Here is a 17,290-nt window from a genome sequence, read left to right as displayed (position 1 = left end):
GTAGTGTTGTTATCTCCTCTGATAATGCAACGGCACAACTTCTCTTTTTAAAAATTTGTACTGTTTGCATATTACTTATTTGTGTTTTTACGAGTTGGTGTGGGTTGATCAGAGAACGTCTAGAGAGTGAAGAGAGTGCAGAGATATAAAACTGTAAGCTCACTGGCTATACGTTCTTTGGTTCCCAGAATTATCGATCACGTTTGCGTTCGCTACCTCGTGCTTTGGCATAATTTTTGAACCGGCGAATTGTAAGTGTGTAGATCGGTGTGCGGCCTAAAAGTATACTACAATGCTGGCATTATTTAAGGGATAAGCAAAAACCCAGCTGATCTGGTATTCACCCTACACCTGTGTATGCGTGCCTTATTAGTGCACAAATGAATCAGGAACTGTAATATTCAAATTTCATTTTAAAGCTAGCTGGTAATAAAAAAATAATTTTGAAAATTTTTAAAAATTTCTTGTCTATATATTATTATTAATTTTTACATGAGTTTCCAATTTTTTTTGAGTAAAAATTTCTAACCAAAAAAAGAATAAAATACATTTTTTTGCTATGGTGTTGTTGTTGTTGTAACAGCTTACTAAATTTGGCTATGTTTCTTATTGGTTGCGAAACTTTTAATTCCGTGAATTTATTTCTAAGGTAATTCCGCGTAATTCTGTATTGATTTTTTGTTAAAAAAAAAAACAGCGAATAGCTGATAAAAAATTGTATGAGGGTTGCCTTTTATATTTCGCGTCCAACAATGAAAACATAGTTAAAATAATATTCATTATGGCTATATTGTTTGTCAAAATATTCTTCTTGGAAGTCAATACACTTTTGCTTTCGCTTTAATCAAAGCACTTCTGCCACACTTTTTCAAAAGTGGATACCTGCAAATCGAGCTGTTTAAATCTTCTTCAGGCGTTGAAAAACGTTTACCTCGCATCTCATTTTTGATGTTCGGGAACAAAAAGAAATATTTAGGTGCCAAATCAGGGCTGTAAGGCGGATGCCCCATTAATTCGATCTTTTGAGTGCTCAAAAATTCCCTTATGTGAGCCGATACGTGAGAGTTCGCCTTGTTTTGGTGACGAATGATTCGTCTTCGGCGGTTGATTTTCCTTAGTTTTTTCGAAAGCTGCTGACAAACAAATGGTTGTGTACCACTCTAAATTGACTGTTTTAAGTTTCTCTGGCGGTACAGTGGCGACATGACCAGATTTTACGAAAACGGCTGACCATTTGCTTTAAGGTGTTTCCTCTGCGAACAACTTTTATTGAATTCGGCTGATCTTGGAACCCCCACACTAACGATTGCTGTATTGTTTCCATCTTATAAGCGTAGATCCAAGATTTATCTCTTGTTACGAAGGCAGGGACGTGCTTTTAATCGGGCTGAACCGCGGTTAAATTCCTTCAACATTTTCTTACACCAATCGACACGAGTCCTTTTTTGGGCAATTGTCAAATTATTCGGTATCCAATGTTCAATTCATGCAATATGGTACCACTAAAGCTCAAGAATGTCTCTATCCCGCGATATGAACGATATGACGATTTTGCGTTATTATTTGCTTGTCGATTATTTCTGGCACAATAACCGTTTTCGGTTGGCCTTCATGGAATTCGCCCTGTAAAGATCGGCGGCCAAGTTGGAACTCGTTGTATCACGATTTTTTTTTTGTTGCTTTTGTTGAGGATGAGGAGGTTGAAAATGCCGAATGCATCATCAAAGTTGCTGCCACTGTCGGCCACTCTGGAACCGCTTTCGCATTACTTCAGAGTGACGCTCCATCTTCCTCATTACAAAGTTGTCTCTATGCAGATGTGCCTGCATCCGGATCCCGATTTTTTGTCCGGGTAATTCTTTCCGCATCTTGTCGATTACATTTTCAGTGTTTATGAGACCAACTGCATTCTCTTCAGTGTACGACGTTCTTGTTCCCAACGCATGCATTGGAAGAATGTGTGTTTAGCGTCATCTTCGGCAGCATCCCCGTATATGCATGAGGGGTGCTCGCCGATCCCTACTTTTAACAGGTATGTCTGGAAATACCCGTGCCTCGAAAGCATTTATGTTGTATAGAAATTGACTTCACCGACGTTCCTGCTGTCCCATTCCATATGCCGCATGTTTCGTTAAACCAGCGGTCTTGCTGACTCTTTCTTCGATTCCCTCTTTCTTTAAAACCCACATACCCCCCACGTACAAGGGTTTCAAAGTGGAGTATTTCAGCGTCAACAGTCGAAGTAGGTTGATCATTCCTGCATTCCATGCATTCCTGTCGAAAAATGTAATCATCGCATGAAAATTTTTTAATTCCATCTTATGGGCGAGATGAATAAATTGAGACTTTAAAAGGTTGTATTTCTTATGATGTGGTAATTTTGAAAGAATTCATGTTTTTCAAATAGCATTCCCCAAAGAGTACAACATTGAATATAATTGGATAGCCCCGGTGCGATCGGGGCTTCATTATAAGAAAGTTGGGATTGACGAAACTTGCTTCCACTGAACCTACCTTCACATAGGTGGATGAAGTGTCCAGAGGAGGCGAGGAGAAGGCTTAACAAAGCAAAGTACCAACTTTCCGAGTATTACAGTTAGTAGTCAGAGACGACCTTCTATGGGTTTCCGCGATGACGCTCAAGTCAATCGCAGTGTACAGTTCGTTTAGAGCAATGCTTTTTTATGTCCTCTACCACTCGCTGAAGGTCCAGCTAGAGCCTTTCCTTGCACACTCTCCGCTCTTTCATTTCCCTCCATTCCAGAGAGGCATGCGACCCAATAAAGTGTGGCGCGAGAGCGACCTCATACATCCTTTAACACATCATGAATTGATGCGCTCTGAAGGCAGCTCCTTGATCGCTGCTGGACCCTGGACTGCCAATCCTTTCTGTCGTGTATTCTTGATCTATAGTCTTTGTTCAAATTTTAAGATTTTAGGGAACCAGGTAGTCTGTTTTCCATGCAAGTGTTCCACAGATAGTACAGCTGATACATGAACGTGCGAGCTTTTTTTCAGCATGCCTGCTGCTTTAATCCTGGAAGCTGAATTGGTCGCTATCTTTTAACATACCAGATGTATACCTATGAAATGAGCCTTTTTTCAATTTTAAACGTTTATTAACAAAAAATGGTTACAATTTTAATCTTTAAAATAATAGCCATCGCTAGCGATACATTTTTCCCATCTCTCAGGCAATTTGTGGATGCCGCGCCAAAAAAATTGGCCGTCTTTGGCCGCAAACCAATCTACGAGCCATTTTTGGCTTCTTCGTGAGAATTGAAGCGCTGCTCGTAAAGTGCGTGGCCCATCGATGCAAACAAATGATAATCGGAAGGCGCCAAGTCTGGTGAGTAAGCCGCATGCACCAGCGGTTCCCAATCGTACGTCTCCACCAATTCCCGGGTCGCTCTTGTTCAATGTGGCGGTGCATGTGGCGGTGCATTGCCATCAAGAAAAATTACTTTGTGACGCCGATCGGCATATCCTGGGCGTTTTCGGTGTATAGCGTTGTTCAAATGGGCCAATTGTCGTTGGTAGCGTGCACCGTCACCTGGTTTTAATAGCTCGTACCAAATCATACCACGTTGAACCCAGAAAACACATAACATTGCCTTGCGACCGAAGCGATTTGGTTTGGCCGTTGTTTATGGCTTGTGGCCGGGCGGACCATACGATCGTTTACGCTTGGGATTGGAGAAATACACCCATTTTTCATCAGCCGTAACGATTCGATGCAAAAAAAGACTTCCTTTTGAACCGGGAAAGCAGCATTTCACAAATGGTTTCACGATGTCCACAAATCGTAGTTTGAAGGCACGAAATTCGACATTTTTAAGAGCGACAAAAATGCATTGTTGTATGAAACGTAATAAACAGTGAACTGAATATTGTTGACAGATGACAGACGAAAAAAACAAGACATTTGGGAAGGTTTAAAAATACACCTAGCGACATCTATGGTATATGTATATCAACTCCTAATCGTTGGCTGACATAGTCGAACCACAATCCTTCACGACAACGCCAGGACCCATGTTGCACAAGTCGTCAAAGCCTCACTCCAAGAGCTCGAATGGGAATTCCTTCAGCATCCGCTGAATGCTCTGGACATTGCACTAAATGATTATCATATTTTCTACTCACTGGGAAACCATATGAAGGGCGTTTATTTCGATAATAAAAAGGTCCCTAAAAGGTGGCTCAACAACTTCTTTGACAACATACCAAGTATTTTTTGGCGGAACGGCATCAACAAATTGGTGGAGCGGTGGGAAGAGGTTGTAAACAGCAACGGCGCATATATAATTGACTAACTTATTGATATAATAACTATTTTTTTTTTGTTTAAATAAAAGTCCTCGGTAAAAACGCTACGAACTTAGTATTCCTCAACCCAATAATTTTCTGAGAAAATTTTAAATATTTACTTTTCATTCTATGAATCTAAGAAAAATTATTTTCTATTTATAGAAATTTAGGAAAGTGCTTAGTTCTTCTTCTTAATTGGCGCGATAACCGCTTACGCGATTTAAAATCGAGTTTAACAAAGCGCGCTAGTCGTTTCTTTCTCGTGCTAACCGGCGCCAATTGGACATACCAAGTGAAGCCAAGTCCTTTTCCACCTGATCTTTCCAACGCAGAGGAGGCCTTCCTTTTCCTCTGCTACCACCAGCTGGTACCGCATCAAATATTTTCAGAGCCGGAGCGTTTGTATCCATTCGGACGACATGACCCAGCCAACGTAGCCGCTGGATCTTTATTCGCTGCGCTATGTCTATGTCGTCGTAAAGCTCATACAGCTCATCGTTCCATCTTCAGCGATATTCGCCGTTGCCAACGTGCAAAGGTCCAAAAATCTTACGCAGAATCTTTCTCTCGAACACTCCAAGCGTCGCTTCATCGGATGTTGTCATCGTCCAAGCTTCTGCGCCATACGTTAGGACGGGCATGATGAGAGTCTTATAGAGTGTTAGTTTTGTTCGTCGAGAGAGGACTTCACTGCTCAGTTACCTACTTAGTCCAAAGTAGCACTTATTGGCAAGAGAGATTCTGCGTTGGATTTCAAGGCTGACATTGTTATCGGTGTTAATGCTGGTTCCTAAATAAACGAAGTCTTTTACAACCTCGAAATTGTAACTGTGGCTGTTTGTTTGAAGACAGGAGGTACTTCGTTTTGTCCTCGTTCACCACCAAACCCATTCACTTTGCCTCTTTATCCAGTTTAGAGAAGGCAGAACTAACAGCGCGGTTGTTATCGATATCATCGGCATACGCCAACAATTGTACGCTCTTATAAAATATTGTGCCTGAGCGATTCAGTTCTGCGGCTCGTACGATGCTCTCCAACATCAGGTTAAAGAAGTCACACGACAGCGAGTCACCTTGTCTGAAACCTCGTTTGGTATCAAACGGCTCGGAGAGGTCCTTCCCAATTCTGACGGCGCTGCTGGTGTTGAGCAACGTCATCTTGCAAAGCCGTATTAGTTTTGTGGGGATACCAAATTCAGACATCGCGGCATACAGATAACTCCTCTTCGTACTGTCGAATGCAGCTTTGAAATCGACGTATAATATGTTTTAGTCTTGTCAAAAACAATTTTTCAAAAAGCTTTCCCATTATGGGTAACAATGAAATAGGTCTGCACGAGCTTAATTCATTAGTATCTTTTCCGCGCTTAGGCATCATTATTATTTCTGATACTTTCCATTGTGAAGGGAAGTACTTTAGTTTTAAGCAAGCGTTCATTATATGTAGCAATTTTCTTAAAGCTTTTGGTGAGAGGTTTTTTAAAACTTCAGATGTGATAACATCAAAGCCAGGCGATTTCTAAAGCTTTAATTTTTTTATTTCATTACGCAATTCTCCGGTTGTAATCGGTTGGACGCACGTTGAATCCTGCACAGTTGAAAGATCATTAAAAGTGTTAGTATCTTCAATTGGCTGAAAAATTTTTTCTAAGTGCAAGGCAAACGCCTCTGCCTTCTCAAAATCATTTTTTGCCCAAATACCATTACACAACCTTTTAGGTGGATTGTGGCAGATAGGTCGTTTCATATGAGCTGTCATCTTCCATAGGGAGTAATCCGTTGCTTTGTCTTTTAATTTTATCATTTAATTTTGTATTCTTGAACTCTACAATCTTGTTGGTAAGAAGTTTTGTAAGAAAATTGAGCTTAGTTTTGTATTCGGGAAACCGCAATATTTGCCACTTTTTCCTTATTTTTCTTTTCTCGTGTAAGATTTTTAAAATCTCAGTTGGATACGATTGGCGGCAGTATTGCTCTTGAATTAGTGGTGTGCTCATCCAAGTAGCATTTTGAATTTGCATCGAAAAGTCTTCAAGTTCATTATCAATGTCTTCAGAACTCTTTATTATGCTTTTTACGTCTATTTTTTCATCGATTATATTTTTGAAGTAGTCCCAGTCAGTAAGTTTGTTTGAAAGGGAGATATTGTGTGTAATTTTTTTTTTAATTCCCCTCCAATGGTGAGAAAAATGGGCGAATGGTCTGAGTTTAGTTCGACTCCATCTTCAATAAACATTAGGTTTCGCGGAATATGTTTTGTAACAAAGAAATCCATTAAAACGGGTATTTTAGACGGGTCTGTTGGCCAATATGTTGGATTACCCGTAGAGATAATATCACAGCCTAGTTGTTGGGAGGCATTCAATAACTCGCGGCCTTTACTAGTTGTTAAACGGGAACCCCAGTTTACATGTTTTGCGTTGAAATCTCCTCCAATTACAAATCTTCCTTTATGTTTATTTAAAAAAATTTTGAATTGATCACATTTCATATTACAATACACTGTGCGAGAGTGATTTTATACTTTTATGGAGACCTAGTACAACTTGTAGGTATAGTAAAACTAAGAAAAATGGTATAGGAGAAATTTCCAATACACCCCCAAAATTTCATTTTATGGCCATAAAACCGTTTTTCAGTAAGTTGATGTGAAGAACCACTCCTAACTTCGCCAATTTCTTAGCTTAATTTAGTCTGTAAGAATGTATTCATTTAAAGACAATAAATAAATAAATAAATAAATAAATAAATTTCCATCCGATTTCGAATTTGTTTTTTTAGTTCGAAAGAACAAAAACAAGCCTTTTTGACAGTGTGTTGACAATTTCTGAAATTGATGAACATTTGCTTTGTTAGGTGAGTTTCTGATATAAGACAAATGTCGATTTCTCTGTTTTCAAGAATAAGTTCCAGTTCCTCCTTCATGATTCCATTTGTATTCCAGGCCATAACTTTGACGGTCGTTTTCATATTTTTGATTTTTTGGTGTCTTGCTTTTGTTCAAGCTTTTCAATTTTTATCAAAAGCAATTGGGTGAAGGCGATTTGCTCCTTTAACTTCGACAGAATTTGTTCGGCGAATATATCGTCCCCTTAGTATAACAATAGCCTATGTGCTCATAGGCCATTATTTTTTTATTGAATTTTTGGATTCTCCATCGTCGATTTTATATGTGGTCAAAATTTTGTCAAATTCTAGTTCCACAAAGTGGGTCAAAACGTCAGTCAAAAAATAATAAATATTTACAGACATAACGAGATTTGAGTGAGAGCTACTATCGACAAAAAGTTTGAAATTCATTTTCTAAAAACATCAAAAAATTTATAGGCTATTTTAATACTAAAGGGACGATATAATTGATTAACTTATTTACATAATTATTGTTTTCTCTTTAAATAAAAGTCTTCGGTAAAAACGCTACGAACTTAGGTAGCATTCCTCAACGCAATAATTTTCTGAGAAAATTGTAAATACTTTGCATTCTATGAATCTAAGCAAAATTATTTTCTATTTATAAGTGCATTTATAGAAATTTAGGAAAGTGCTTTACTAACTTTAAATTTGATATTTCTTTACTTACTTTTTTTAAATTTCATATTTCAGATTTTCACGTGCATTTTTAACGCATTCAATAAATCTTCATACAATTTGTACCCAGTAACTCATAACTTACGTATACTGCAAACAGATATTGTACAATACATATGGACGTACATATGTATGTGGATAGGTATGCAAGTAAGAAATAAATATTTCGGCATTTCTTATGGCTCAATCCATATATGAATACGTGCCAGTTTTATTAATGATCGTGGGAAGGGAATGCGCGATGACGATTCGCAGAAGCGAAGCTCTCAAGCACGCTGGCTAAGTGCAGAAACACCTATGCACGCAGTAAGTATATATATTAAAGTGGTCCGAAAATACTTCAGAAACATTTTCAATAGCAGAAATGTTGTAAATACGTACGAGTATATGAGTACATGTACATATGTATGGAGTCATAGTACAGTGAGTAGATAGATTAGGCAGTTACTAGTGGCTACCATCATTTTCTGCCCCCATTTTTGTTATACAATAAGTTGAGGAACAAATTGTAGTAGGTACTACAGCAAATAGTTTCAGCCCCTTTTTCGCATTATCAGTATCTTTAATAGCGCTGCTTATAAACTGATTAGGATTGCCTAAAAGAGTACTAAAATGCCTTCCCTAACGCAGCGTACAATCGTTCTATTAAAGTCTATATACACCTAAACTTCTCGTATGTCTTCGGATCAGAAATAATTTTGATGTCTTAAGGAGTAATAAAGAATCTCTGGGATTGTTGAGGATTTTAAAATTATAAATTATTTAGTCAATCGTATGGCTTTTAGACGCTTAAATTTTTTTAAATTGAACACTTTTTTATTGATTGGTTTGAAACTTTCCAAATAGCTGCACAATTACATTTTTTTTGGGAATGACTTTATTGCTGAATACAAACTTTCTTTTTGATAAATAATTGTCTACTATTTTTTCGGCTAAAAATTGAACTTGGAAAAGTGTATCATTTTTATAAAATTTTATTAAAAAGCCTCACATTCATATCGGTTTCTAAAGAGAAAAGTATGAGCATTCCATAAAACTCATTCAATAAACCTAAACTTAAATAGATGCGAACTACCTGATTTTTTCTAGAATATACTTATGCGCCTAATACTAGGATTACTAGGGGATAAGAGATTGTGAAAAAATAAAATATACTCGTATAATGTTTTTGTAACAATTCGCCCCAAAAACCTCACGCAGAGAGCACAATTTGTAAACTGTTGAGAAAAAATTGTGTACTCCACTTCAGAGTTTCACATCTAATTTTATTTTAAGTTTTATTGAAGAATTTAATTAATTTAGAAACACATTGAAATTTGCAATTTGAAAACGGCGAGCCAGGAAAAAACACCTAAAACTTTTTCTTCTTAATTGGCGCGATAACCGCTTACGCGATTTTGGCCGAGAGGTCATCATCAGAATAAGCAGTTCTCATTCGAGGATTTGTTGTCTTTTTCATTGGGGAAAGATTTTTACGTGACAGGCTCCCAAGCCCAGCGCACAACCAGAAATCCTCGGATACTTCGCCTTCTCACATTAGGTCGCTCTCAAACGGATGTTCGGGAGCTACACGGAGGATACTTCGGCTAATACGGAAGTTGCGAGCTGCTTGGACCGTATGTAGACGAGTCGTCCTGGCCACTTTCAAGTGAATGACAATCAGGGACTCTCCCCACTTGCGTGAACTTCTACGCACAGAACAATCCTCCTAAAACACTCAGGCTAAAAGGCCCTCGGATGCTTCGCCTTCTCACATTAGGTCGCTCTCAAACGGATGTTCGGGAGCTACACGGAGGATACTAGGGCTAATCCCGAAAGTTGTGAGCTGCTTGGACCGTATGCAGAAGAGTCGTCCTGACCATTTCCAAGTGAATGGCAATCAGGGACTTTCCCCACTTGCGTGGACTTCTACGCACAGAACAATCCTCCTAAAACACTCAGGCTAAAAGGCTCATTATTAAAAGTCAAGGAAGAAAAGCGAGAAGTGACAGCGCGAAAGAGATAGGATAGAATAGAGACAGAGACAGAGTTGTCTAGTTCTGTGAGAATTTTCCAGACTCTTTGGCTAATCTGCAAATATCCTCCAGTTTCAGACAACGAATTTTACTTACTCTCATGAAATCTGATCCCAAAATTCTAGCAAAGGCAGAATACTCGCTGCTCAGTCAATACTCAGCGCTATCCGCTTCCTCTAAGCAAGACAGGCAAATTGGGTCCTCAATGATTCCAATCGTGGTTATATGCTGACTCAATGGGCTGTGTTCTGCAATAATTCCGACCATCAACCGAAAGTCTTCCCTTCCAAGTTTTAGTAGAAAGTTTTTCAGTTTTCTGTTCGTACTTGTCGCAAAACACTTTGCAGTTGTGCTGCGATCTAAGCCGGACCATCGCTCTTTATGTAAATTGCCTACATAATCGCTGATCCACTTCTTGATTGCTGTAGAACTGATTCCGATTATTGGCTCTGGTTGGGGAACCGCTAATCCGCTGTTGGCCAATTCATCGGCAATTTCCTTCACTTGAACCCCGCAGTGTCCTGGAACCCCTAGTAAGTACGAGCTTAATGCGTCTTGCAACGGAATTATTTGGTAGAAAGTTCTGATGAAATTTTGAAATATTTTGTACAAAGTTTGAAACTTTGCGTTTTATGGTTTTTGTTGTAGTATGAACTATATTTTTATAAAAAAAAAAATAGTGGTCTATTTATTGTTTTGCAACGGGGTAAACCCCTGCAAGTATAAACACTCTGAAAAGAAGACCCAGCATTTCTGCCACCCTCAATAGATCACAATAAAATTAGACCTTTTATATTTGGCTGGAAAATCACAACCAACGATTGCTCGTGAGCTCGAGCATCTTAAAGTAAATCAAGTTTTTGTTTGTCGCACCATTACTGATTACAATGATACTGGTTGCATCGCGAAACGTCATGGAGGTGGTCATCAAAAGACTGCAACGTCACGGGAAATGGTTCAAAAAGTGAAGAAGCGACTTGAGCGCAAACTCCGACGAAGTGCCAATCAAATGGCGAAAGAGCTGAAAATATCTGACCGTAGCATCCGCCGCATACGGAAAAATGATCTCAAAATCAAGCCCTACAACATCCAAAAGGCGTCCGACTTGAGAGAGCGAAGGAGTTGCTTCGCTTGGCCGAAAGCGGTAAATTTCCGAAAATTGTGTTTTCTGACGAGAAAATTTTTTAAACTGAGCAATTCGTAAACTCCCAAAATGGTAGGGTTTATTTAACCGACCGTTCATACGAGAATTTGAGTCATCGATTGGCTACCAGGAGGTAGCACCCGCCACTGGTAATGGTATGGGCCGTTTTAACTGCAGATGGGCGCTCTCCAATCGTTTTCATCGAGCGTGGCTTCAAGGTAAATGCGAAATATTATCGAGGAAGCATTCTGGAGGCTGCTTTGAAGCCATGGGCAGACAAACATTTCGGTGGCAGACCATGGACGTTTCAACAGGACTCGCCACCATCTCACAAAGCTCGTGTGAACCAAGAATGGTTAAAAAACAACGTTCCGAGCTTCATAACGCCCACACAATGGCTCGCAAATTCACCAGACGCGAATCCGATGGATTATTCTCTTTGGGCCATTTTGATAGCAAGATCCGAACTAAATTCGGGCAGCTTGCGATTCGTTTCTGAACCGTCTCAAGGTCATAGTCAAGGCAAGAGTTGGTCATATCGAGCAAAAGTGAATTGATTTCAAATTTTGTATTATTTTCAGAAATTTTTTACTTTGAATTGAATAAAAGTAATTTTCCAAACTAAATTTATGACCTTTTTAATTGGTTAAACTTCGAGTGTCGGACCCTGCACACATCTCTAATTTACTTCAATAGTGCCATAAAGAAAAACAATGTTTTTTTAATAAATGCGCTCTAGAAAAGCTTGTTGTTGTTGTAGCAGCATAAATCTTCCCAATACATATAGTATATAGGGAATGCTGCTGAAGTGACAGTCCTTGGCCGGATAAAAATCCGGGTCGCTCCGCTCACGTAGAACCAACTGTCGTGGGAACGCTTTAGAAAGGCTCTTCATTTTTGCTGTGCAAAAAATAATTTTCAATTACTCTACGTGCATCTACGAAATATATTCCCAATTATGTGGAAATTTTACTTTGCAACAAGGGGTTAATGAGCCAACGGAGCGAGACTGTGCGTGATAATCATTCAGTTAATACCGGGTGAGATGCATCTAATGAGAGAAAACTTGTTTCTAAGACCGTTTGTCACTCTGTAGTTAATGGCAAACCTCTGAGTACTTTTCTGACGTCAACCAGCTTCGCATATAAACCCATTTGCCGTTCGCAGGTGGCATGGAACTGTCGGAATGCGCGTCATAAAATGCAGGAAAGGCACGGCCAAATATAAGGTTGTCAAAAAAGTCTTGCGGTATTTTTATTGAATTTTCAATTGTTCATAAAATTGGTTATAATAATGCGATTTAAGTAAAATATGCGCCGTTTTGTTCGATGACGAGTTCCCAACGAGATGCCAACTTCATAATGCCCCTCTTATAGAAGCTTGCTTCCCTATTGTCAAAAAACTCGGAGAGCCAATTTTCACAGGACTCTCTTGTGGACAACTTCCGACTACCAAGCTCGTTCGCCATGGACAGAAATAGGTGGTAATCACTTGGTGCGAGATCCGGACTATACGGTGGATGCAAAAGAACCTCCTATCCGAGCTCCCGGAGCTTCTGGCGCGTCACCAAAGATGTGTGTGGCCTGGCGTTGTCCTGATGGAAGACAATTCGGCCTCTGTTGATCAAAGATAGCCTCTTCTGCATGAGTGCTGCATTCAAACGGTCCAGTTGTTGGCAGTACAGGTCCGAATTGAGCGTTTGGCCATAGGGGAGCAGCTCATAGTGGATGATTCCCTGCCAATCCCACCAAACACACAGGAGAACCTTCCTGGCCGTCAATCCAGGCTTGGCCACCGTCTGGGCAGCTTCACCGCTTTTCGACCACGACCGTTTGCGCTTCACGTTGTCGTAAGTGAGTCACTTTTCATCGCCAGTCACCATCCGCTTCAAAAACGGGTCGATTTTGTTGCGATTCAGAAGCGATTCGCATGCATCCATACGGGCAAAAATGTTTTTTTGCGTCAAGTTGTGTGGCACCCATACATTGAGCTTCTTTTTGAATCCAAGCTTCTTCAAATGGTTTATAACGGTTTGATGACTCATGCCCAGCTCTTGGCCGATGCTACGGCTGCTACTATGCCGGTCTCTTTCGATCAATTCAGCGATTTTATCGCAATTTTCGACGACAGGCCTTCCGGACCGTGACGCATCTTCGATCACCTCTGCACCAGAACGAAAACGTTGAAACCATCGTTGTGCGGTGGAAATGGAAACTGTATCGGGTCCATAAACTGCACAAATTTTATTGGCAGCATGAGATGCATTTTTGCCTTTATCGTAGTAGTACTGTAAAATACGCCGTATTTTCTCTTTGTTTTGCTCCATGTTTGCGACGCTATAACTCACGAACGACTAAAAGCAAACAACAATTAATCAAACATGTGTTAGCACGTGAAAAGAGCTTTCCAAAAAGCTCTAGCGTGAACCGATGCGACGAATACAACTAGAACTACGCGCTTGCAAAGACAAGCTTGCGGAAACACCGCAAGACTTTTTGGCCAACCTTATACCTAAACAAAGGTCAACTTGGTATAGTACTTGAAAGTACTACTGCTCTCTATTATTCACACGGTATGCCACTAACTTGGATTCAGTTTTAATATTATACATTATTTCATTTAACTTTAATAATAAATAAAAAAAATAATTCGAATTTATTTTGAATTTGTAAAAAAATTGAACTAGTTTTAAAAATATCTCATTAAGTAAGCTGTGTTCCCACTAGTGCTTGAGCCACCCTAATGCGCATAACTTCGAATGTAGGCACGTAAAGTCATTGACAATATTGTTGAAGAACAAAAAAAAAAGAAAAGAGCCAACAGCAACATTGTATACCGAAAAGTTTCACGAGCATGCGAAAAATGCTTTCTGGAAACCTCAACCAAAGCCAAGTGCATTCCACAAGCACATAAAGGCCGAATAACGACGAAGTGGAAATAGCAGAAGGCGACAACAAAAGCAACTGTGATTTACTTTACAAAACCGCTACATCACACCTACATAAATATGTGCACTCACTTATGTTTGTATGTATGAATTTACTTACATACTTACACGTATATTTACAGACATTCCTGACTTACCGAAAGTTAAGAAAAACTAAACAACCAAACGCAAGCCGATTCCGATTCCAAGAGTATGGCGCGGTACAAAGGAAATTGCGAGGTGTTTTTGTTTGCTAGAAAGTATTGCGCTAGTGCAATTGTGCCACAAATTAAGAATACATACCTACCTATACGGGTTATTTTTTAAGAGCTATAGGAAAGTTTTTCAAAAAACACACGTAAAATTCAGAAAAATTCATGAAATTTTTATTTAAATCCATAGTACAGTCCATACAATTTAATGTTGGAAGATTATTTCATGCAAATGTTGACCGCGACTGCCCTTCAAATGGTCCATCCACTTAGTCCAATTTTGGCATACTCTTTCCAATGTTTCGGCCGGTATCTCACATATAAATGCTTTAATGTTGTCTTCCAATGCGTTAATTGAAGCCGGCTTGTCTGAATAGACATGACATAGCCCCACAAAAAATAATTTAAAGGCGTTATAACGCACGATCTGGGTGGCCAATTGACAGGTCCCGAACGTGAAATAAAATGTTCACCGAACTCGCCTCTCAACAAGTCCATTGTTACGCGTGCTGTGTGGCATGTGGCACCGTCTTGCTGAAACCACATGACAAGTCAAGCTCTTGCATTTTGGGGGAAAAAAAGTTGGATATCATTTCACGATAGCGCTCACCATTCACAGTTACGTTACGATTCGCAGCATCTTCGAAGAAGTACCGTCCAATGATACCTCCAGCTCATAAACCGCACCATAGTATTAACATTGGTAGCTCTTGCAATTCTTCTGTCTGATCTTCACTCCAAAATCAACAATTCTGCTTATTTACGTACCCATTGATCCAAAAATGAGCTTCGTCGCTGAACACAATTTTTCGACTTTAAACTTTCTTAACAGAACACGCATTTTTATAATAAAATTCAATGATTTGCAAGCGTTGTTCGTTTGTAAGACGATTCATGGTTAAATTATACATAGATCAAACTGAAGATGTTTGACTGAAACAAAACACGAAACGTGCGTCAGCTGTTTAAACCAACTGTTTAAAAAGATAATAGCTAAAAATCACCCTTTATATTCACCGTTGCTGTTTCAACCTCTTCCCACCGCTCGACCAATTTGATAATGCCAAAATTCACCTGGTCTGGTGTCCAAGAAGTTGTTGAGTTAGTTTTTAAGGACCTCTTTGTTAACGAAGGTAACACCCTTCATATGGTTTGACAGGGAGCAGAAAAGATGATAATCGGTCGGTGCAATATCCACAGAATACGACGGATGCTGAAGGACCTCCGATTCGGAGAGGGGGACATCCAACATGGGGTCTGACGTTGTCGTGAAGGAGTATGGTTTGACCATGTCGATCAGGGCTTCTCACTCGAATAGCCTCATTCAAGCGGAGTAGCTGGGCAATTTAGAGCTCCTTGTTGACCGTGGCATTCTTTTCGAGCATTCCCAGTGTACCATGCCTTCCCATCATGACCTTCTTTGGATGAAGATCCGTCTTGACTCTTGGCATTGACGTATCTGCTGGAGCCACCCACTCCTTTCTTTGCCTCATATTGATGTATAGGCAACATTTTTCATCTCCGGTGATGATTTGGTACAAAAAGCGCTGTTTATGACTGCGAGTTGCTCGATGGCGGGCGAGATGCTGAGGAGAAATTTGAAGGCGATTTTTTTTTGGTTTTTTTTGATTGAGCTCGTGAGGCACCCAGGCTCTCAATTTTTCGGTAAATCCCATCGATTGAAGGTGAATGAGAAGCGTTTTATGATCGCAGTTCATGTTTTTCGCCAATTCACGACTGGCTTGACGACCGTTCTTCTTCAAAGGTGATTTGAGACGTTCTTCATCGAGTTCAGAAGGCCTTCCGCTGCGGGACGTGTCGTCGCCACAGAGTCGCCGTTTTTGAACTTTGCAAACCATTTCAGTGCTGTGGCCTCGCTATGACACCTTATCCATGCACGTCGAAAATGTCCTTCGGGAGTTTTTTGACCTCGATTGAAAGCAAAGAAGAGCAGGTTTTCGAAAATGCAGATTTTTGCCTCCTGGGTATTCTATTTCTAGGCTTCAAAACTAATAAAAAAGTGTTGTAAATAACTCAAAACTACAATTAACATTAAATTACACCATATTGCCACACCGTACTTGCTTTTATTCGATGTTTTAGCTCGGACTTTGTTCATCCATTATTACGTTGTTAAATACGTCGCTGGTGCGTTGAAGGTGCAATACGCCGCCTTTATTTGGAGATTATATTATACTTGGCACATTAGTAGGCTCGAACGTGCCCAGAAAGTTTTTGTGCGTCGTGCTTTGCGTTTGGCGAATTTCACTGATCCAATTCCATCCTATAAAAGCCGGTGCTTGCTTGGTAAATTCTTAGTGTTATCAAATATTCTTTCTCTGTAAATTAAATATAAGAAATGTTACCTTTTCTTTCATTTATTACAATGAACTTAGAAGTTTAAGTTTAATTTAGTTTTGATTAAATCATTTAGCATTAATTTGTTTTTCATAGTCTGTAAGAAATACTTTACTTTGATTAGATTATTAATTGAATAAATAAATAAATAAAATAGCAAGTTTTGACGACTTCTTCTTCTTCTTGATTGGCGCGATAACCGCTTACGCTATTTTGGCCGAGTTTAACAAACTTTCGTTTCTTTCTCGTGCTAACCGGCGCCAGTCCTTCACTTGATCTTTCCTGCTCCTCGGCCTTCTTGTTTCTCTGCTACCACCAGCTGGTATCGCATCAAATACTTTCAGAGCTGAGGCGTTTGTATCCATTCGAACGACATGACTCAGCCAACGTAGCCGCTGGATCTTTATTCGCTGCGCTATGTCTATGTCGTCGTAAAGCTCATACAGCTCATCGTTCCATCGTCTGCGATATTCGCCGTGACCAACGTGTAAAGGTCCAAATGTCTTCCGCAGAATGTTTCTCTCAAACACTCCAAGGGACGCCTCATCGGATATTGTCATCGTCAAAGCTTCTGCGCCTTATGTTAGGATAAGCATGATGAGCGCCTTATAAAGTGTTAGTTTTGTTCGTCGAGAGAGGCCTTTACTACTCATTTACGTTTTGACGACTTGTGATCCAAAAACTGAAAAATTTGAAGGCAAAACTTAAAAAAAAAATTGTATGAAGCAGTGCAGGA

The sequence above is a fragment of the Anastrepha obliqua genome, chromosome 3 (assembly GCF_027943255.1).
Source record: "Anastrepha obliqua isolate idAnaObli1 chromosome 3, idAnaObli1_1.0, whole genome shotgun sequence".
NCBI classification, from domain to species: domain Eukaryota; kingdom Metazoa; phylum Arthropoda; class Insecta; order Diptera; family Tephritidae; genus Anastrepha; species Anastrepha obliqua.
The sequence above is the reverse complement of the archived record's forward strand: the minus strand, read 5'-3'. Positions refer to the sequence as shown.